Source organism: Astatotilapia calliptera, chromosome 23, assembly GCF_964374335.1.
Source record: "Astatotilapia calliptera chromosome 23, fAstCal68.1, whole genome shotgun sequence".
Taxonomy (NCBI): domain Eukaryota; kingdom Metazoa; phylum Chordata; class Actinopteri; order Cichliformes; family Cichlidae; genus Astatotilapia; species Astatotilapia calliptera.
Window position 1 is genome coordinate 44,879,404 of NC_137443.1, and position 23,389 is coordinate 44,902,792.

The following is a 23,389-nucleotide window of genomic DNA, read 5'->3' on the forward strand; positions in this document are numbered from 1 at the left end:
GATACATGGAACCAGACAAGACATTGAACTAAACAGACAGATTCACAAACAGATGGGGAGACACCATAGACAGACAGATACAGACGCAGACTCAGAGGCAGATCGAAAATAACACAGAACTTAAACAATCATCATCTAGAAAATGATAACAAACTAAAAGCGCTGGGTCACCGACCCAGGACCATGACAGTACCCCCCCCTCAAGGGCTGGCTCCAGACAGCCCAGCAGAAACACAAAAAACAGACCAAAACCAAAAAAGAAAAAAACACCCGACCAGGGTGGGCGGAGGGGGCCCAGGACGGAGGGACAGAGTCCAAAAGGCCCAGATGGTCAAGTTCAGGAGGCCGACCATGCGAACGGCAGCGGGGCCGGTCCCGATGCTGGCCACGCAGTAGGCAGCGGCGTGGAAACAGTTCTGGGGGCCGACCGTGCGGACGGCAACAGCGGCGTGGAAACAGTTCTGGGGGCCGACCGTGCGGACGGCAACAGTGGCGTGGAAACAAGTCCGGAGGCCGGCCACGTGGAAGGCAGTGGCGGCGTTCAGGAGGGCGTCCACGGTGGCGGAGATGCCCAACAGGCGGCCAGGCAGATGACCGACGATGTGGAGGTGGTAGTAGGGGACCTGAAGGCTGCGTGGCCCCTGCAGCCCCAGGTGAAGCGGAGGCTGGACCAGACGAGGCGGAAGCTGAAGCGGAGGCTGGACCAGACGAGGCGGATGCTGAAGCGGAGGCTGGACCAGACGAGGCGGACGCTGAAGCGGAGGCTGGACCAGACGAGGCGGACGCTGCTGATGAGGAGGCTGAAGCCGAGGCTGGACCAGACGACGAGGATGCAGAGGCTGGACCAGACGACGAGGATGCAGAGGCTGGACCAGACGACGAGGATGCAGAGGCTGGACCAGACGACGAGGATGCAGAGGCTGGACCAGACGACGAGGATGCAGAGGCTGGACCAGACGACGAGGATGCAGAGGCTGGACCAGACGACGAGGATGCAGAGGCTGGACCAGACGACGAGGATGCAGAGGCTGGACCAGACGACGAGGATGCAGAGGCTGGACCAGGCGACGAGGATGCAGAGGCTGGACCAGGCGACGAGGATGCAGAGGCTAGACCAGGCGACGAGGATGCAGAGGCTGGACCAGGCGACGAGGATGCAGAGGCTGGACCAGGCGACGAGGATGCAGAGGCTGGACCAGGCGACGAGGATGCAGAGGCTGGACCAGGCGACGAGGATGCAGAGGCTGGACCAGGCGACGAGGATGCAGAGGCTGGACCAGGCGACGAGGATGCAGAGGCTGGACCAGGCGACGAGGATGCAGAGGCTGGACCAGGCGACGATGAAGACACGGAGGCTGGACCAGGCGAGGATGAAGCAGTGGCTGGACCAGGTGAAGCGGATGAAGCCGAAGCATGCGCTGGACCAGGCGACGCTGAGGATGCTGAATCCGGACCAGGCGACGGCGTGGAGGATGCAGCAGAGGCCGGGCCAGGCAACGGCGTGGGAGATGCAGACGGAGGCGCTGCAGCAGGTGGCGGCATGGATGAAACTGCTGCTGCAAGCGTGGATGAGGCTGCTGGTGGAGCAGCTGGTGGTTGGACGGGCTCCTCGGGCCCCCCAGCTGACGAGGAAGGAGGCTGGACGGGCTCCTCGGGCCCCCCAGCTGACGAGGCAGAAGGCTGGACGGGCTCCTCGGGCCCCCCAGCAAAAACAGTCTCAGAACCAGTGGGCACTGGAGCCCCTGGCACACACAGAACAGAACCAGCAGGTGCGGAGACCTCTGGCAGGAACACGACAGGACCAGCAGGCACACGGGCCTCTGGCAGGAACGCAACAGGACCAGCAGGCACACGGGCCTCTGGCAGGAACGCAACAGGACCAGCAGGCACACGGGCCTCTGGCAGGAACGCAACAGGACCAGCAGGCACACGGGCCTCTGGCAGGAACGCGACAGGACCAGCAGGCACACGGGCCTCTGGCAGGAACGCGACAGAACAGGACCAGCAGGCACACGGGCCTCTGGCAGGAACGCGACAGAACAGGACCAGCAGGCACACGGGCCTCTGGCAGGGACAGAACAGGACCAGCAGGCACACGGGCCTCTGGCAGGGACAGAACAGGACCAGCAGGCACACGGGCCTCTGGCAAACACATAGCGGCCTGCAGCTGCGCAGAGCATTGACCCTGCTCAGGCAGCGACAGCTCTGTGCAGTCCTCAGCTGGCTTCTTAAACTCCAGGGGTCCAGAGTCTAATGGGGGCTGAAACCCAGCCTCTGGGGAGGCCCTGGAGTGCATCTCAGTCCCAGAACTGGCCAGCCTTTGAGGAATGTTGACATTGTTCTTGGGTTTGTCTCTCTGCTTAGAGTACGGAGTTGTTGAACTGTCCGTTATGGGTTGGACTGACATGGCTTGCTGTACAGGAGGAGTAGGTGAAGGTGATGGCTGAACAGGTTAGTGGAGCAACTGACACAGGATGCAGGGCTGGTGACTGCTGAACTGAGGATAAAGCTAATGATTCTTCTGCTAACCGGGCTACTGACTGGGCCATGGATTGTAACAGGGTTTGTAATAAGTCTGGCTGTGACTGTAATTGAGCTATGGATTGTGAGGCTGAATGTGGCCGGGCGGCTAACTGGGCTTCTGGCCGGGCGGCTAACTGAGCTTCTGGCCGGGCGGCTAACTGAGCTTCTGGCCGGGCGGCTAACTGAGCTTCTGGCCGGGCGGCTAACTGAGCTTCTGGCCGGGCGGCTAACTGAGCTTCTGGCCGGGCGGCTAACTGAGCTTCTGGCGATAAACAGTTTTTGTCCAGTGCCGTACAGAACATCACCCCTGAGTAAACGGTCCCACAGTTCAGACCAACAATACTGTCCTGTCCACTCACCACAGCTGGCTGCTCGGAAATCCCCAGGTCCGACTGTGGCGAGGAGCGTCGGCAGCGTGAGCGCCGTTTCCCCCTCGAAGGCTGGGTTGACGGGCCGGGCAGAACATCCTCTGTCGGACTGGGCAGTGAAGCATGAGCTGCAGGGTGGGTGGTAGCAGCCGGGGGGTGAAGACGGAGTCCATTCAGAATGAAATTCTGTGCGAGCGGGTGAAGTGAGCTGAGCAGCCAGGGGAGACCAGAAACCAAGCGCTGTAGCCGATTAGCCACGGCTTGGCGAAATTCTCTCCCCTCGTGCTCCAGCCACGCGTTGATTAATTTGTCCACGGAGTAAACAATGTCCTCCCGGGGCTCCTTGGGCGGGTTGAATGCTGCTGGGTCCATAGTGGCCGGTTCGTACTGTCACGGCTGCCGAGGCGAGCCGTGTGGATATAGAAGGAGGACCCAAGATGCAGGCAGTGGATGAGATACCGGTGGTTTATTTACAGAGGTGTAGTGGCAAACAAACAGTGGGGCATAACAAACAACTAAAGACACCTAAACTGGGAGAACTAAAATAACAGACCTGGGAGCATATGACAACGGATGATGAATAGCAGAGAGCCGCAGACAAAGAACAGGACACCGTGGAACACAGGGTAACAGACTGACACGGAGGAACACAGACAAACCAGCAACAGGCAGGAGAACACACAGGGCTTAAATACACACACCAGTAATCAGGGGATGAGAGACAGGAGGGCAACACAGCTGGGAGGAATCTGGGCTGACGGGACAGGGGAAACGTAAACTGATCACACTCACATATGACACGGACCTTCACAATAAAACAGGAAACTCAGATACATGGAACCAGACAAGACATTGAACTAAACAGACAGATTCACAAACAGATGGGGAGACACCATAGACAGACAGATACAGACGCAGACTCAGAGGCAGATCGAAAATAACACAGAACTTAAACAATCATCATCTAGAAAATGATAACAAACTAAAAGCGCTGGGTCACCGACCCAGGACCATGACAGGAGGAGGCAGAGTGGAGGAATCTGCAGGTTCTGTCTCTAACACACAACCAGAGCTTCAATCATAACGAGCACATAATAAAACCATGATCCCCCCTGATCGACTCTTTTAGCCTGTTTCCTCTGGATCGAACAGGATCTAACAAACCCCAGCTTCTGCTGGGACACTGGTCATCATGGGAGGAAAAAGATGGCTGCCGTGTTGCCGTTTCCTGTCTTACACCAGGGTTATACTTCCTGTATCTGTGGGTCTGAGTTTTTAATCAGAGGATGAACTTAAAGATTTCAGTCTGCTCTACAACCCACCACCTATCCACACGTCTGCTAAGTGGACTGGAAATCAGTAAAACTTCTACCAGACTTTAGTAAATATTGCATTAAGATGAGCAGACAGATTTTAATCTCAGCATCGTGCACACAGATTTTTCAGGACACTGGAAGAGTTCCTGCCGTGGATTTAGATGTTAGTGTTGTGTGGATGATCCCATTCTGTCATCTTTGTGTTACTAACACTGATGCTTTTACACTTTAGGACCCTCGAGACCTCTGCTGCTCAGCCGTCCTGATCGCTGCCTCCACTTTAACCAGAGGCTGTAACCTCTGATCATTTCACCTGCACCGACAGTAACACTCTTCTCCAGAACCAAACGTGCCATAAACCCATCACAGCTTCATCATCAGCTCAGTCTCAGCAACATGCAGACGACCGAGCAGCAGAAACTCTGCAGGGAACGTCTGAAGTCTGTTCTTCACTTTTCCCAGCTCACTGTTTATTGAACATGAGACAGAAAAATAACTTCACCTTTAATGTGAAACTTTTATCGCCTGTGACATATTTGCAGGAAGTTTTCATGCTGTGATTTAGTGTCACAGCCATAAATATCACACAAGGTAAAAACTACAAGTCCCAGCATCCTCTGTGTTTAGGGAGGAGCAGTGAAAGTGAAAGTGTTGATCCTCCGTTCAGAGTAGTGATGGGATTTCCGGCTCTCTTTAGAGAACCGGCTCTTTCGGCTCCAAACCGGCTCTTCAGGTTGTTTTGTTGCTTTAATTAATTTATTATTAACAATAATATAAAATTATGCACAAAAGGAATTACTAACGTAAAAAAAAGTGGTTATGGTAGATATATGCGGTGGCCCCTAGAGACAAAACACGTACAAACTCCAAAACACATTTCTAACTGAACTTCCAAAGCAGAGCTACTAGATCACTTAAATTACACAATTGAAATTGTTTGTGTATTTATACATAGGCACTCATATATATTCAAATAATTAAAAAACATTTTCATTTACCTGTTACTACCACACACCAAATCCGGTCATTGGTACTTGCTGGCTTGTGTAGCCACTAGGTAACAAAAGCTCAACACTGCACCCAGCATCCTGGAGCACTTCTGTTGTCTTTTGTACGTGTTTTGAGTTTTTACGTGCTTCTGAGTTTGTACGTGTTTTTACATGTTTTGGAGTTTTTACGTGTTTTGGAGTTTGTACGTGATTTGAAGTTTGTATGTGCTTTGTCTCTAGGGGCCACCATCAATATACTTTTATTTATTCACTCCACATAAAATGTAATAAATAAATCATATAATACAAAAATCAACTATTCACATTTCAACTTTTAACTATTTAAATTTTCAGCTTTTTCCTTTTAAACAAATTTAAAGTGAAACAACACAAAACACTGCAAACCACAACACAATTAAATATAAATTAAAATATGAAAACAAAAAGAACATGCACATTCTCTGTCATATGGACCTGCATGAATAAACTTTCTGAATCCTTTATCATCTGCAACTGAAAATAGTTGTGGATGATTACTATACCTTTCTAATGTGACGTTGTTGGCCCTGGCTCTTTCTCTCTCTCTCCCTCTGGCTCTGTTCCTGTGCTGCTGAGTAGTGATGTGCGGATCGATCCTGAAATATCGATTTCTCCGATACCAGCCATTTATGTTCTAGAATCGATTCTCACATTAAATATCGATATTTTAGTAATTTAGAGTAAATTTGTAGTTTATCATTAACAGGAACACAGTGGAAAGAAACTATAACATTCGGATTGTCTACATTCAAAGGAACTACTTCCTCTTCCGCCTTTCATAGTCATGTGCGAAATACGGCTGTATAAATGTCTCGCAGCCCCTTGGCGTGCGCAGTGTTGCCAACTTAGCGACTTTGTCGCTATATTTAGCGAGTTTTCAGACCCCTTAGCGACTTTTTTTTTCTAAAAAGCAACTAGCGACAAATCTGGCGACTTTTTCTGGTGTTATTGGCGACTTATTTATGACGACTTTTTGACGTGAAAGGGCGTGTTGCTCTTACTCTCAACAAGCAGCGGTGCGGCCGTGGGCACCTCACCCGTGCTAAAGCGCTCACGGGCGGAGGATAGTCCTCCCCCAGCTGCAGGAGACGTTCACACCTGTGCGTCCAAACTGCAAATGAACCGCGCATGAGCGAAGCCGCTGCTCCCGCACTGACTGTAATGCAGTCAGTTCTTCTTTTACTGTTATGCTGTTTTGTGGATCACAAGATTTAAAACTACTTATACACACACACACACACAGTAACTCCACCAGAGCGCCTATTTTGGGTCACTTTTGCCGGTCCAAGCCCGGATAAAGGAGCAGGGTTGGAATTGTGACATTAAAAAACAATAATTGCTAAAAGAAATTTAATTTGTAGTTCTAAATAAATTCTAAATGCATTTCGGACGTTTTTTGCTCACTTTATGTTTCTTCCACGATGTTATTTCTCTCTCCAACAGCGTAGGTTACAATTACATTAGCATGACCAATTATGCAAATTAGGCGATGGCGTAATTTAGCGACTTTTAGGACAACCAATGGCGATTTTCCTTACTGAGGAGTTGGCAACACTGGGCGTGCGCACTCACAACAATGGCTGAGCGTCATGTGCGGACGTATTTTACCTACACAAACAGCTGAGACGTGGTTTGCGATACATGTGGCAAAAAAGTGCTCCAAGAGTGAGGTGTTGTGGCCATATTAGGGAAAAGGGCTGTTGGGGGGGCTAAATACATTTTACAGGGTTTATTTATCGGATAAAATACGTTAAATGTCACCGTTATTATTGGCCGGTCCGGAAACAGCGGGGGTGTCCAAATTCAGAGGCTGCTTCCACCTGAGGACCCGGCCTTCGCGGTCTAAAGAAAGCCGGGTAGTACGTCACAGGCTCCCTCGGTGGAGTGAAACTCTGCTGTCTGCTCCTTGCTATCTAACATATAACCGGGCACTGATGTAATCTCTTGACCGTCTCACACTTCTGTTTAATCATTTTTTGTTTGACGTTTATTCAGCTGTATGAAAACCCCGGAGGAACCCTCCTGAGGGATTAATAAATTTCAATTTAATTTAATCTAATCTAATAACTTCAATCTCAGCCAAACCGATTTACTCACGAACAAATAAAACACTGAAAAAGCCAAACAATAACATTTTTAAGTTATCAAAGTGACTTATATATCATGTTTAACCCGAGTAGCAAAAGACCACAGCGGTTTGAAGATGATGCGTCGGTCGGCTCAGATATTTGAAGTTTACACAGCTACATTCTCACCTGAAAATATGTTAAAAGTTTTTTTGCGACCCAGAAAGGGAAATAAGAGTAATATTAAAACTAAATCGCTGCCACCATTGTTGGAAACTGGAATTGGCTGGCCGCGCTATGAATTCTGCAATATGGTTTTGTTGTCCTGGAAAATCGGGAGAAATTCAGGAGAATGGTGGCTCCGGGAGATTTTCGGGAGGGCACTGAAATTCGGTATTCTCCTGGAAAAATCGGGAGGGTTGGCATGTATGGTTGTGGCAACATCACTAACCTTGTCAAACACGTCAGAGTAAATCATATCACAGAATATGACGAGCTTATGTTGAGACGAACTGAAGAGAAGGACAGGTGCTGCTAGGGCAAGACAGACGTCTCTCACGGAGTCCTTTAGTGCTGCAGGCAGGCAAGGTGTTCAAATAGCGCACAACTTCAGTTTTTTTATTTCTATATAATGAACCTTACATTATTAAGTGATAAGAACAAGTAATCTGATGTCCTGTAATCATTATGATGCTATAATTTGAGATACAATAAATAAAATAAGTTTTTGTACAAAGTATCGGTATCGGATCAGTATCGTCGATACCACCCTGAATATTACTTGGTATCGGATCGGAAAGAAAATCAGTGGTATCGCACATCACTACTGCTGAGTGTAACTACCGCCCCTCCCCCCTCTGCCCAGCGTAGAGCACAAAGCTCGTGTGCAGAGTGAAGCAGAAAAAAAGTGCGAGAGAGAGAGAGAGGGGCTGAGAGAAAGAAAAAAAAACACGGGACGTCGTTCACGTCTAAGATCCGGCTCTAAGAGCCATTTTGTTCGCGAACGACCCATCACTGGTTCAGAGCAGCAGGAGGAGGAAGGTGGAGCTGAGGCAGGTGAGTGTTAACATGAATATGTTTCTTCTTATGACATAAAATAATTCCACGCTGTTCGTGTCTGTGGGTGAAACGTGAGGCCGCTCGGCTCCTCTGAGCGCTGGTTTCCTGTAAGTAGAGAGGAAGTGAGTTTAGCTGAGAGAGCAGGAAGAGAGTGAGAGCTGTGCTGAGGCAGGTGAGTGTTAACACCGCTCTGACATTACTGTGTCTCTGTGGCGGGAACAACAGGCTCCGTCAGTGGAGGCAAAAATAATCAGACTTTGGTTTTTCAAAGGAAACTACTTTATGTTGGGAGAAGCCGCGCGCTCATTTGATAACGGCTTGTCAATCTCAAGTTATTAGCCAATGAGGGTGCAGGTTCACAGTAAGACCCGCCCTTATCACAACATTTTTAAAAACTAAAATGCGACAGAAACTCTGGTCGTGTCTGTCCCTACCCGATCAGTACCGGAAACCCGATTGGTACCCCGCATGCGCAAATCTTACATCACTTCCTCTCTTTGCCAACATTGCAACATTCAATATATTTGAATGACACAGTTAGCGCCCAGTTAGCTCTTAGCATTTCTCAACAGCTCTGCCTCCTTTTCAACTACCGGGACATTTAAACAATGGATAATCCGTATCCGCAACAAATTTTTGCTTTTCTCCTCAACAGAGAGCGTCCCCCGATTGAACAACAGCGCCGTAAAATAAGAAGAATGGTGCCTAATGACAGAGTTAATAATACAGACTTTATAATTCGTCACGTGAAGATTCAGCAGCCAGATGAAGTGTTTACTGGCAATTGACAGTGATAGCGGACATTATCATCACTTTTCCAACAATCCTCTCCACACAGACAAGCATAAACACACTCGATTATCACTAAATCAAATTTAACACACGTTTGTAATGACGCTAATTCAGTTTACAATAGGGTTCATTCTCTCAGCCAGCAGGTGGCGGTATCCTCGTACACTGGGGAGTACACTGCCATTAAACGAACAGAAGAAGAAGAAAACCCCTGCACATGCGCGGTACGGATCGGGTAGACCCGATTTGTACGGTCCGACTTTGCACATGCGCAGTAAGGATCGGGAGTCCCGATCTGTCACTATCTTTTTATTTTTTTGTTTTTGTCTACATTATCCGGTTGTTCAGTGATGACGCGACGAATCCTACTTCCGGGTCTAAAGTAGTCTGCGTTTAATATGGGATTTGTGTTGTTAACATGTTTAATGTTATGTATTTTCTTCTATTTGATCTCAAAAAGCTCCTAAAACAGTCAGCGATCACTGTTGACCTCCCTCGGCTTTTATTACCGCTAATCATTTATTTAAGCTCAGTTTTTAAAACCTTAGGATGTAACTACAGCCCAGCCCATGCAGCAGTATATGAATGACTAACCTCGTATTGTGGATGGATTATCTCAGTTGTTCTCCTGGCTGAAGTTTGGTCCGTTTACAGCATCCTGCCATGCGATTACATTTGTTCCTGACCACCGAGAACACTCACGGTAACTTTTATCAAGTGGAAAAAAAGTTAGCTTGTTTATATTATGCTAACATAGCTGTGTCGCTAGCGGTCACGTAGCACATCATTATATACCAGCTAGCCAAACTTCAGTAACCCTACAAACGTCACTGCTGTTTAGCTTTCTGTCTTCATTTATGTTGGAAGTGATAACAGAGCTGTACGTTTTAATTTGTTTCCAAAACCCCGCAGTCAGGACATGCTATATTGTATTTAGATAGAAGCTAGCGAGCTAACTCCCTGCTAACTTCTAACTCCGTTAAATGTCATAAATTCCGTTTTCATGGATGCCTGGATGTTAAACTCAATTGTTACACCTGGTAGAGCAGAACGCTGATCATTTTTATTAAAGATGAAAGAATTTAGACAGTTTTTCAACTCTCAGTAATGCCATAGTGATCGTTTGATATATGGACCTGCAGCGGAGTTTAGACCCAGACACGGCTAGTGACGTCAGACTGAACAACCGGATATTAAATGTTTCATTATCGGAAACATTTTAAGAGATACTTGTTATTCTTAACATCTTAACAGGTACTCTGACCTGTAACTATCGTAAAATGCTTCGACCGGAAGTAGACACCTTTCGCGCATGCGGGGTACCGATCGGGTTTCCGGTACGGATCGGGTAGTGACAGTGTCCAAATTCATCGGCTGCATCCTCCTGAGGACCCTGCCTTTGCGGCGTACGTGGGCTGGGTCCTCAGAAGGTCGGATATGCCGGAAGTAAACGGCTGGGGAAATTGGACGGTCTAGCCTTCTGATTAGGCTCACCGCTGTCTCGGTGGAGTTTAATAAACTCGGTCCTCTGCTCCTTGCTATCTGCAATATAACAGGACACTGGAGTAAATTCTCGACCGTCTCATACTTCTGTTTAATCAGTTTTCTGTTTGATGTTTATTCAGCTGTGTAAAAACCAAGGAGGAACCCACCCGGGGGATTAATAAAGTTTTATTTTATCTAATCTAATCTAATAACTTTAATCTCAGCCAAACCGATTTACTCACGAACAAACAAAACACTGAAAAAGTGTAAAGTGTAATACAGGCATGTGCAGGGGGGGGGGCTGGAGGGGCTTGAGCACCCGCCCCTTTCCTGATGGGTGCCCAAAGTGCCCTTTTGTTGAGGCAATTTTTAAAAAAAATTTATTTATTTATTTTTATATGTGTGTGCGTGCGGAGTCCTGTCTGTGCCCCTCAACAATAATATTTAACTATTAATCACAGTTTTGCTAAATAAAAGGATCTGGCTTGCATCAGTCACATGATCACATTTAACCAATGATCGCCCTTGACGGCAGAACGCGCTGGTTACGAGCTGGGAACGAGCTCACAAAGAGCACGCGCATTTGTTGCGGTCCGGAGCTGTAGGAGAAACACAAGTTAACTCAGAGACACAGACTGATGCGACAAACCCAGTAAGTAGGTGTACAGCGTACACTGTAGTGTGTAGCACCCAGGAGTATTGGCTTATTACGTACACGTTGGTAAGATGTCTTGTGGTAATTTGACGAACTGAAACAAACGAGCGTGCTGTGTGTGCAACAGCGTGACAAACATTACCTGTCCTTTTATTAACTGCACAAGTAGTGCTGGTCATAGCTGCTGGCTACCTGTGTAAGGCTGTCATGGGTCTGTAGCTCTGTCACCGTTTTAGGGAACATATTTAGTTTTAAAGCAAGTTACAGAGCATTTCCTGCCTTTCTGGGGGGATTATATTTCACTAACGATCTAATATGCATGTCCACATAATTATTATTATAATTATAATATATTAAAAACACACGCTGTATTAAAAAAAAAACATACATTAAGAAACAGATTATATTAGATTTATGTTTTAAATAAGACAAAAATTGGATGTTACAGCAGTAACATTATTGTATCTCTACAGTTTAAACATGTAATAAGCTTTGCCCTGCACAGAGTGGATAGTGAAACAAATGGAATCATCATAAATACATTATTTCATATTTATTACTTCCCCCTCCTCATTGCTTTAATATTGTAGCTCTAGTAATAAATAATAATGTAAGGATGCCCACAGTATATACAGTATTCTGAAGAAGGTCTAAAATGTCACTGTGTGTGCGTGCATGTGTGTGTTTTATTTAGATGGATTTAAAAAAAAAAAAATTACTCATGATATAACATTGTCCAGACATGGCTGGTAAGGACATGAGGAGGAAACAGTAGGAGCTGTGTGAGGCTACTAAAGGCAGGGCTATAACATTTTTCTGTCATCATTTTATTATAGATTAAGTGCAAGAGTTGTTAGGTGTGGATAATTTGATTATAGTTTATTGCAATAGCAAGTTGTGCCTTGTTCTCAGATAGACAGCAAGTGGAGAGTGATGTATGAAATGATGGAAGGAAGAAGAGAAGCAAAGAGTGATTCACAGGCAGAGCCTAAATTATTTCTCACAGTTTTTTGTTGCCTTATGGTTCCAAGCGCTGTCACCAATCTTTGCATTTTGTTATTATCTCATGACACTTGTTTAATCAGCTACCATCTCTCCTGTGGACTTTTTAATGTCTACAGTCTCAGATCAACACAGCCCTGCCCTCCAGCACTATCAGCAGCAGGAGCAGCAGAAACACCTCAACAGCAACATTGTACCCATCAGGTAAAACATCGGCTACGTTTGCTTTGCCTTGTCGCCACCTCACAACAGTGATATAGTATGATGCAATCCCATATTAGATTGTTGATGAATGTGTGTTGTTGTTATTCAGCCTGGTTCAATGTGCCCCTCTTTAACTTTGAGCACCCGCCCCTTTAAACGTCTCTGCACGGCCCTGGACTTATATATCACGTTTAACCTGAGTAGCGAAAGTCCGCGGTGATCCGAAAATGATGTGCCGGGAGTTGTGCCGTTCTCGGCGGCTTCAGCGTCTCCGAAAACGTCGAAGCACTTTTGCAAATATGCGGTATCTTGGTAAACCGAGCAGATATTTGATGTTTACACAGCTACTTTCTCGCCTGAAAATATGTTAAAAGTTTATTTTGTGACCCAGAAAGATTAGTATGAGTAATTTTAAAACTTAGTAGCGGCTGCCAAATTGAGGAACTGGATTTGGTGGTCATGAAAATGGCATTAAACAAGTCCCCAGGGACAGATGGACTCACTACTAATTTTTATCAATTCTTCTGGAAGGACCTAAGAACTTTATTGTTTGATGCATTAAAGGAATCGATAGAGAAAAAAGAACTGATGCCAAGCATGAAACAAGGGTTGATAACCCTGATCCCTAAATCGGGTAAGGATAAAAGAATTCTAGACAATTTAAGACCCATCACCTTACTAAACACTGACTATAAGATCCTGTCTGGAGCTGTAGCTGAGAGGCTAAAGAAAGGCATCTCAAACATTATCAGTGAAACACCATCAGGTTTGTTGAAAGGAAGACTAATTCATAACAATATTAGGCTGGTTTTGGACCTCCTTGAGTACAGTGAAATAATCCAAGAGAGAGGATACATCCTGTTCTTGGATTTTTACAAAGCATTTGACTCAGTTGAACATACGTTCATATTCAAAACTCTGCAGTCTTTTGGTTTTGGACAGGAATTTATCAATGTTATAGAGATGTTATATAATGACATTAACAGCTCTGTTTTGCTAGAACATGGTACATGTTCAAGGTTTGAGGTTAATAGAGGGATAAGGCAGGGATGTAGCAGCTCACCACTTCTGTTCATCATGGTTGCTGAGCTGTTGTCTATTTTGATTAAAAACAGTCACATTGAGGGGTTAACTGTGATGGGTGAACAGATAATAATCAGTCAGCTCGCAGATGATACCACCCTGTTTCTAAAAAATGAGGACCAGATTCCTTTAGCCTTACAGGTGATCAACCACTTCTCCAAAGCTTCTGGCCTACAGCTGAATATTAATGAATAAGAAATTCTAGCTCTGCATGAGTGGCCCCTGCAAGCAATAAATAATATACAGATAAAAAAAGAGGTGAAGTATCTGGGCATTGTAATTTGCAAGGATAAGACATCAACTGAAAATAAGAATATCTGTGCCAATATAGAAAAGTGTAAGTCAATTTTAAACAGGTGGCTGCAAAGGGACATAACTCTGTTTGGGAGAATCTTGCTAACCAAAATGGACAGTCTGTCCAGACTAATCTATCCAGCCTTTTCTCTGCCCATACCTCCAAAACTAATTAAATCTATAAATAATCTTAATTTTAGGTTCATATTGAGGAACAAATGTCATTATATAAAGAAAAATGATATGATTAAGAATTATGAAGAGGGTGGGGCTAATGCCATTGACTTTGATGTTATGAATGGTGTACTAAAACTGAAATGGTTAAGATCTTTCATTAGGAACAAAAATTCCTTTTGGAACATTATTCCCAGTGTGATTTTTTGGCAAAATGGGTGGAATAGACTTTTTGTTATGTTATGACTTTGATTGCAGTTCGTTACCTGTTAAACTCTCAGCTTTCCATCAGCAGGTCCTTCTCTACTGGAAGATCTAAAGGGATTTGGGCTGTAGCTCATTTTACGGATGATAATGGGGTCTTATTAAAACATGAGACGTTTTGTGAGAAATTTGATGTAAGATGTACTGCTAAGAGATATAAATCCCTAGTGAAAGCCATCCCAGTCCCTTTGAGATCAATGATAAAAGAAGATATTGTGCACTCTAAAATTTCTCCTGGACTGAGGCAGCTCTGCATAGCTGGAGTTGAATTTGGTGACAGCAGGTTTACAAACAAGGTGATCAGGAATATTTTGATCAACGAAATTTGCCCTAATCTGGTTAAAAGAAATTATATCCTTAAAGAATTTGAGACCATGGAGGTTAAGGCGATAAGAAAAAAGTATATTTCACTTCCTCTTTCCCCTAAAGTAAAAGAGGTTCACTTTAAAATCATTAATGAGGTTTATCCAACCAATGAATTCTTAAGATGGAAATTTAACTTAGATGTGAACGCCTGCACATTTTGTGAAAATGATATTGAAAGTCTGGATCACTTGTTTTTCTACTGTGAATCAGTGCACTCCTTCTGGACTGACATGTGGAGCTGGCTACAGTCCAGGAGAATCCAGTTACCACATTTGACGGTGACAGTAATAAAATTTGGAATACTTGCTGAGAATGCAGATTTTGACCTGTTGATTAGGACGTTTTTGTTAATGGGAAAATTTTTTCTTCACAAATGCAGATACTTTAAAGCTAAACCATTTATAAACAGAAGGCTGAATGACTTTAAACTCTGGGCTAAATCGCTGAAACTTGTGAATAACAAGAAAGCTCATAAACTTGTTGTTTTATTTAACGAGTTTAGTCTATGTTAAAAAAAAAGAAACCTCCCTATTTTATAATCATGACTGCCCTTTTTTGCTCATGGTATTTTTTGCCTTTGGTTCAAATCCTTCAATGACTGTTCTATATTTTTGTACTAACTATTTTAGCTTTGTGTTTATTGTTTTTTTTGTTTTTTTTATGGGTTTTTTTTTTTGCTAGAATGCTCAACCGAGGATGTTACATATTCGGATTAATGGTGGTGCCTTGTATGTTATACTGTTGTTTGTAAATAAAGTTTGTAAACAAACAAACAAACAAAAACTTAGTAGCAGCTGTGTCCCAATTCAGGGTCTGCACGCTTGAGGTACGCGCACTACGTACGGTGCGTACTATAAGTACAAAAAGTGCGGAAGTGAGAGGCTTGTGAAATGGGACAGTCTAGCCTGCGTCGCGCTGTTCAGGTTGCCTAGCAACCATGATACTAACCGCGAGAAATGTTACATACAGCTTTGTGTGACAGAAATGAAGGAGAAAAATGTTTTGTTGGTCATTCATTTTTGTCATGACATCACTTTGATTAGTTGAGTATCTTGAGTATCTATCTAAGTGCTGCGTTTGACACTGTGCATCACTGCATTTTATTGGATAGGCTTGAACATTTTATTGGAATTACAGGAAATGTTTTATCATGGCTGAAATCTCACCTGTTTGGGAGGTCTCAGACTGTTAGTTTTAAAAACGATCTCTCCGAGACCTGTGCAGTGAGGCATGGGGTCCCTCAGGGCTCCATACTGGGACCATTGCTGTTTTCTATGTACCTGCTGCCTCTTGGTGTTCTTTTACATTCTTTTAATGTAACCTTTCATTGTTACGCTGATGACCTGCAGCTTTATGTTCCTTTAACCATTGGAAATTGTGCTGAAGTCTCTAAACTAGAATGTTGTTTATCTGCAATTAAGGGCTGGTTATCGGACAATTTCTTGCTCCTAAATACTGATAAGACAGAGGTGATGGTCATTGGGCCACACAAATTTCAGCACTTGTCCCAAAATTAGATCTTGAGAATTGATGACAGTGTCATGAATTGCAGGAACAAGGTAAAAAACTTGGGTGTGTGGTTCGACATGGTGAAAGAGATAACAAAGACCGCCTTTTATCATTAGAGGAACATCGCCAGAATCAGACAAGTTTTGTCAAGCGACACTGCAGAGGTTCTTGTCCATGCATTTGTGTCTTCCCGTATTGATTATTGCAATGCTCTTCTTTCTGGCCTACCAAAGAAACGTTTTAGAGGTCTGCAGATGGTGCAAAATGCAGCTGCTCGCATTTTAACAAGAACTGGGAAATTTGAGCACATTACCCTGTTCTGAGATGTCTTCACTGGCTACCTTGTCAGGTTCGAGCAGATTTTAAGGTTCTGCTGCTCACCTACAAGGCTTTAAAAGGATTGGCACCTTCATACCTCTCCGACCTTTTAACCCTTTATGTTCCATCTCGTGCTCTCCGATCTCAGGACTCTGGTCTTCTAAAAGTTCTTAGAGCCAGAAAAAAGACAATTGGAGAGCTTTTTCTTTTCATGCCCCGTTTCTGTGGAACAACCTCCCACAAGATATTCGGCAGGCTGCTCTGTGGAGGTTTTTAAAACCAAGTTGAAGACACATTTGTTCACCCGATCCTACATGTCTTAATTCTATGGCTTTTAGTTTTTACATTTTTATTGTTTTTAACTTGTATTGTGTCTTTTACCTGTATTGCTATGTATCGCTTTTATTTAATTTATCTCTTTAGTTGTACAGCACTTTGTTTGAAAGCGCTTTATAAATAAAGTTATTATTATTATTATTATTACAAGGTCCACGTTTACGGAAACATCTGCTACAGATATGGGAGAATATTTGATTTCTATTGTAGACAGAAGCCACGGGTGTGTTCAGTCAAAGGTTTAGAATAAACTTTGGTCTATAAATGTGTTTCATGATTTATTTTTAACTCCAACTGCTTATTTGTACTATGCTTTCATTTCAGAGTGCAATGAAAAATAAAAAGGATATTTTCAATAAAACTGTCACGATCCTGGGTCTGTGACTCAGTGTTTTCTGTTTTGTATTGTTAATCTTTGATTTCATGATGTGTCTTTGTTTATTCTTACGTTTTGGTTCTGTGTTTTGTTGTACCTCTAAGTTCAGTCTATGTATTTCCTGCTTTGTTCTGAAGGTCCGTGTCTCATGTCAGTGTGTTTAGTTTGCGTTTCTTCTGTCTCGTCTTGTCAATCACTCCCAGCTGTGTCCTCCTTCTGTGTCTCATTCCCTCGTTATCCCTCTGTGTATTTAAGCCTTGTGTTTGCCTCTGTTAGTTGCTGGTTCGTCTGTGTATCTGTCAGGGTCCTGGGTCTCCTGATCTAGTGTTTTCAGGTCTTTGTGATTTTTGTATTATGTCAGTTTAGTTTGTGAGTTATTCTATGCTTCCTAGGTTTTGATTCCCTGCCCCCCTTGTTTCTCTGTGCACTCTGTTCTGTAGTGATGGGCAGATGAAGCTTCATGAAGCACTGAAGCTTTTCATCCAGTTGGTTCACCCCAGCACAGAGCTTCTTGAAGCTTCATTTGCTCTAGTAGGACACCTACTGGACGTAAAAATATTAGTTGGCATGAATTTGAAGAGTGTGGCCTTTTGCACACAGCCTGTAAACGTCAACAACAAAAGGAGTGTGTAAAGCATCTATATTGTATTGATGCAGTATACTGTGTATATTTATGCTGGCTGTATGGAAAATGATCATTTGGAAATGCTTAAAATGGAAATGATCATTTACTGTGAGGTGAGGTGAGGTTGGGGTGTGGACAGTAGTTGTGCTTTTGTAACGTTGAGGTATGGACAGCTCCTGCCTGTTCACATTTTATTCTGTAAAAACTAAATTTTCACTGCTTTTATGGCCTTTTTAGTGGGGAGAACATAGCTAGGATTTAACGATTTAACAAATCTTTTAAATCCTTTGTCCTCCACAATGCTAAATGGCTGGGAGTCCTCGATCACCATGCTAACCAGGTCTTCATCTATTTGAGATTGTTCTCCTTAGGGCTGCTCGATTATGGCAAAAATGATAATCACAATTATTTTCACTGAAATTGAGATCTCGATTATTTGACGATATTTATTTAACAATAACAATGTATTGGATAATGACTTTAAAAATTGTCAAAAAATAATATAAAACAGTGTGCAAATACTGATAACAGTGCAAATGTCTGCAATATAAAAAATAAATGAAAAATGTAAACATCTATGTTTAGTGAACTTTGCAGTGTTGCTCTGTGGTGCAGCTACACTGTAGCAAAGTTTACACACTGTGTCTACTTGATCCACGTCTGACTCCGCGAACCCATAATGTTTCCACACCACTGAAGTTTTTTTTACCTCTCTTTTCAACCAACAGCAGTCACTCTCCTCTCCAAATAACTTCTGCTTAGCTTTCCGAGCTTCCCTCGGGTCCTCTTAATCAGCGGTCCCCGCGATTAAGCAGTACCGGTCCGTGAGTCATTTGGTACCGGGCCGCGAGAGTTGAGGCTCAGGTGTTAAATGTATAGTTTTCAGGGTTTTTATCGGTTTTCAGCGTTATTTTGTTATCGTTTTTATCGTTTACTCGGTTTTCCTGGGTCTTTTCACGTGTGTTATGAATAAATTTCATTTTTTTCGGTACCGGTACTAGTTTTATTTTGTTGTATTTATCCGCGACACCTTAAAGGCCGGTCCGTGAAAATATTGTCGGGCATAAACCGGTCCATGGCGCAAAAAAGGTTGGGGACCACTGCTCTTAATTGTTGTGACACGTGTTTGAAATGCAGAGAGGTGCGCTCGATTTGCCACACTGAGCAGCGCGAGAGTAAAGCACGAGGGAGGGGCTAATAATCGGCTCAGTCATTTTTAATGATCGTTGAAAGCCCAGATCGTAATTGTGATTAAAATTTGATTAATTGAGCAGCCCTAGTTCTCCTGAGGAAAGACAATAAAGACAAAGCACAAATATAAATATCACACACGTAACTTATAACAGTTGTATAATATTGTTATATCATTTAGTAACATTACTGCATGCTATATTATCATGGCATTTGATGGCTCACCTGGTCTTGCTCCACAATCGGTGTCCCCCTTATTCTCATGCAAAGCTCTGTAGTGCCTAAGCATGGATGAGGTGTTGTTGTTATATCCCAGCTCCCTGGCACATAGCAAACACTTCACATTGTACAAACGTAAAGACAGCTTAACATAAATTGTATTGCACCATCAGTATTATGAAAATACATCTTCTGTAGAAATTTACATACATTGTTGGGAGGAATAAGATCAAAATGTTCCCACACAGGGGAGGACATCCTCCTCTTCTTAGCTGGCTCCATTCTCTCCTGACTTTCTCTCCTCACTCTCATAAACCTCCAAACTGTCTCCAAACTCTCACTAACCGCAGCTCTCCATCAAACACCCACATTTTGAATGAAGTCTGAGGGGTTTATATCGCTGTCATAGCTCGCGGCAAAGTTCGAACCACTTCATGAACCAGTCACGTGGTACAGCCGGGCAGCGAGGCTTCGGACGTCATCATTTTCAGCTCCTCCCATAAATGAAGCAAGCTTCGATACGCGCATCGCGGAAACGCCCCCTCCATTACTCGACACAAGCTTCGAAGCCTCGATACAGAACGTCACATCACTACTGTTCTGTGTTTAGTCTTCTGTCCATTTGTTCTGTCCCTGTGTTGTTGCCTTCTGTGTCATCCTCTGTGTAACTGTCTATATAGTGATGTGTTGTGGTGCTTTGCTCCCACCCCTTGTGTTCCGTGTTTTCGTCTTCCCTTCGTGTATTTCTTCATATTCATGTACTGTTAGTTTTCCCGGTTTAGGTTTTTGCTTAGTTACCATGCTCACCTTTGCCATTTCTGTTTGTATCACCGTGTGATGAATAAACTCACTTGCATCTGAGCTGCCTGCATAAAGGGTCCTTTAATAATTTACACATGGCTCGCAAACCGTGACAAAAACACTGGAAAAATTGGGGTGTTCAAAAACGTTTGACGGGTAGTGTATATATATTTAGTTTATATATTTTCTTTATTTATAATAGTTTGTTTTATATTGTAGCAAAGTGTTACTTGGATACTTCTCTATGTGCTTCTTCATGTGCAATTTTGTTGCATTCTTAGAAATTTATTGGTGGTAGTGATGAACTGCTGTTAGAATCAAGTTAAATTCTGATAAATCAGACAATTACCTCTCCAGCTGTTGTTACAGTCTTTGTTTATCGGCTCCTTACAGGGTAAAAGATGACGACGCCTAAAGAAATCCTTCTGGGGACTTTGAAGGATTTGGGACGTGAAGATTTTGAAGAATTTAAGTGGCATCTGAAGAACGGGTCTGTAGAAGGTTTACCAGCAATCCCAGAGAGTGAACTGGAGAATGCAGAGAGGACAAACATAGTGGATCTGATGTTTGATACCTACTCTATCAACACTTTTGAAGTCACTAAAAATCTTTTGGGGAGGTTAAGCAGGAATGATCTGTTGGAGAATTTAAATAAAACCATCCCAGAACCCAAAGGTAAGTCAGGGAATGACTAAACAAAAAACCCATAAACAATAAAAACATTAGTTAACATTACACAGGTGCCATTAAAATCCATATAAATATTAACTCCAAAACACTTGCCAACACTTTCAGGAGTGAGAGACTGCAGAAAGCCAACAGTTTGTGTTTTATGCATCTGCACAAATAACCTCCTGTGTACACATGAATATCTGCTCTTTGGGTTGGTTTGATTAAAATGGGACCAGCAGCAGGTTTTCTGCCCATTTTACAGATTTATATTGTCAGATTGGTTTTAGAGCTGTTTTATCAACATAAATGAGGCGACAACAACAGTTTGGGACACGTCACAAATATGATCAAAGTGCTTTTTCTTAAATCTATTTACCAGTTGAAGGTAAAGTTAAAAAAAATGGCTGCCATTTCTTTCTGCTGTTTGGAGACCCAAACAAAAAAATGCCCACACAGTAAATGCTTTTTATTATGGTTGATAAACAGGACACTAAGGTGATTGGTCAAAGGTTGGAGGAAAGCCACAGTTCTCCTTATTTGACTGAAATCTCAGCTCATGTTTTTTCTTCTGCAGCTTTCTGGGAGATTCCACTTCAGCCTTCTGCTGGCAACGCTCCCATTACCATACTTCCTTTAGGCAGCATCATTAGAAGACATAGCATACATTTACACTGCTATGCAGATGACACCCAGCTCTATCTGTCCATGAAGCCAGATAACACACACCGATTAGTTAAACTGCAGGAATGTCTTAAAGACATAAAGACCTGGACGGCCGCTAACTTTCTGCTTCTTAATTCAGGTAAAACTGAGGTTATTGTACTGGGCCCTGAAAATCTTAGAAATATGGTATCTATTTTATTGGAATTACAGGAAATGTTTTATCATGGCTGAAATCTCACCTGTTTGGGAGGTCTCAGACTGTTAGTTTTAAAAACGATCTCTCCGAGACTTGTGCAGTGAGGCATGGGGTCCCTCAGGGCTCCATACTGGGACCATTGCTGTTTTCTATGTACCTGCTGCCTCTTGGTGTTCTTTTACATTCTTTTAATGTAACCTTTCATTGTTACGCTGATGACCTGCAGCTTTATGTTCCTTTAACCATTGGAAATTGTGCTGAAGTCTCTAAACTAGAATGTTGTTTATCTGCAATTAAGGGCTGGTTATCGGACAATTTCTTGCTCCTAAGTACTGATAAGACAGAGTTGATGGTCATTGGGCCACACAAATTTCAGCACTTGTCCCAAAATTAGATCTTGAGAATTGATGACAGTGTCATAAATTGCAGGAACAAGGTAAAAAACTTGGGTGTGTGGTTCGACATGGTGCTCTCCTTTGGATCTCATGTGAAAGAGATAACAAAGACCGCCTTTTATCATTAGAGGAACATCAGCCAGAATCAGACAAGTTTTGTCAAGCGACACTGCAGAGGTTCTTGTCCATGCATTTGTGTCTTCCCGTATTGATTATTGCAATGCTCTTCTTTCTGGCCTACCAAAGAAACGTTTTAGAGGTCTGCAGATGGTGCAAAATGCAGCTGCTCGCATTTTAACAAGAACTGGGAAATTTGAGCACATTACCCTGTTCTGAGATGTCTTCACTGGCTACCTTGTCAGGTTCGAGCAGATTTTAAGGTCCTGCTGCTCACCTACAAGGCTTTAAACGGATTGGCACCTTCATACCTCTCTGACCTTTTACACCTTTATGTTCCATCTCGTGCTCTCCGATCTCAGGACTCTGGTCTTCTAAAAGTTCTTAGAGCCAGAAAAAAGACAATTGGAGAGCTTTTTCTTTTCATGCCCCGTTTCTGTGGAACAACCTCCCACAAGATATTCGGCAGGCTGCTCTGTGGAGGTTTTTAAAACCAAGTTGACACATTTGTTCACCCGATCCTACATGTCTTAATTCTATGGCTTTTAGTTTTTACATTTTTATTGTTTTTAACTTCTATCTTAGAAATATGGTATCTAACCAGATTCTTACTCTGGATGGCATTACCTTGGCCTCCAGTAACACTGTGAGGAACCTTGTAGTCATTTTTGACCAGGACATGTTTCAATGCACATATTAAACAAACATGTAAGACTTCATTCTTACATTTGTGCAACATCTCTAAAGTTAGAAATATCCTGTCTCAGAGAGACTCTGAAAAACTAGTTCATGCATTTATTAATTCCAGGCTGGACGACTGTAATTCATTATTATCAGGAAGTCCTAAAAACTCGCTGAAAAGCCTTCAGCTAATCCAAAATGCTGCAGCAAGAGTCCTGACAGGGACTAGAAAGAGAGAGCAGATTTCTCCTGTTTTGGCTTCCTGTTAAATCCAGAATTCAAAATCCTGCTCCTCACATACAAGGTCTTAAGTAATCAGGCCCCATCTTACCTTAATGACCTTCTAGTACCATATCCCCCTATTAGAGCACTTCGCTTTCGCTCTGCAGGCCTACTTGTTGTTCACAGAGTATTTAAAAGTAGAATGGGAGGGAGAGCCTTCAGTTTTCAGGACCCAAAAAGATAGTTGGGTTTTTTCAGTTGTATTATTGTAGGTTCTTTATCTTACAATATAAAGCACATTGGGGTGACTCTTGTTGTTATTTGGAGGAATTAAAAAGAAAACTTTTATACTTGAAATTCTTTCATTTATTCTACATATTTATTCATTA

General features: G+C 43.3%; 1 protein-coding gene and 1 long non-coding RNA gene across 2 annotated transcripts in view; both read left to right on the top strand.

Moving 5' to 3' along the window:
* LOC113016963 (NACHT, LRR and PYD domains-containing protein 12-like) overlaps positions 1-23,389 on the top strand; it is a 405,899-nt gene that overhangs the window by 340,036 nt on the left and 42,474 nt on the right. The gene's annotated exons all lie outside the window — the stretch shown is intronic.
* On the top strand, positions 8,651-12,513 carry LOC145424011 (uncharacterized). Its single transcript, XR_013904961.1, has 2 exons — positions 8,651-11,289; positions 12,414-12,513. It is a non-coding gene; the product is annotated as an uncharacterized LOC145424011 (long non-coding RNA).